The 503-nt window shown below is 38.4% G+C and overlaps 1 non-coding gene across 1 annotated transcript; it reads right to left on the reverse strand.

Annotated features, from left to right (window-relative positions):
• Positions 1 to 368: 368 nt before the first annotated feature.
• On the reverse strand, positions 369 to 442 carry trnan-guu (transfer RNA asparagine (anticodon GUU)). Its single transcript has one exon. It is a non-coding gene; the product is annotated as a tRNA-Asn (tRNA).
• Between the last annotated feature and the right edge of the window lie 61 nt (positions 443 to 503).

Raw genomic sequence — 503 nt, forward strand, 5'->3', positions numbered from 1 at the left:
AGAACTTAAAGGGTACTCATCAGTTGTTAACAGTGTATTGTTGAGTGCATAATTTAAGAAAGTACCTAGTATGCTCAGTTCAGTGTTTGATAAATACAGTTCATTGCATGTAATAGGAATATCTATTGGAGAAAATTTCTTTTGGACAGTTTCATAGAGTCTAAGGAGGAAATTGTTTGTGATACAGCCTGCATTTTGCATTTGTATATTGCTAGACATGGCTCAAGTGTGTTTGAAATTTACGGGAAAATGAGAGGGAGTAGCCACAAAACCATCTTTGTAGACAAATGGGATGTTTTATATTGAGATTTTGGAAGCATTTGTTGAGCAAACATTTGTTTTTGGACATTTGTATAATGCAAGGTCAGCGTCCCTGGGTGGGCTTGAACCACCACCCTTTCAGTTAACAGCCGAACACGCTAACCAATTGCGCCACAGAGACTGTGACAATCAAAATAGAGATTGGCAACTCGTGTCAGGTACCCTTCAACTGACAGTAGTAT

The sequence above is a fragment of the Austrofundulus limnaeus genome, unplaced genomic scaffold, assembly GCF_001266775.1.
Source record: "Austrofundulus limnaeus strain Quisiro unplaced genomic scaffold, Austrofundulus_limnaeus-1.0 Scaffold6633, whole genome shotgun sequence".
Classification (NCBI taxonomy): Eukaryota; Metazoa; Chordata; class Actinopteri; order Cyprinodontiformes; family Rivulidae; genus Austrofundulus; species Austrofundulus limnaeus.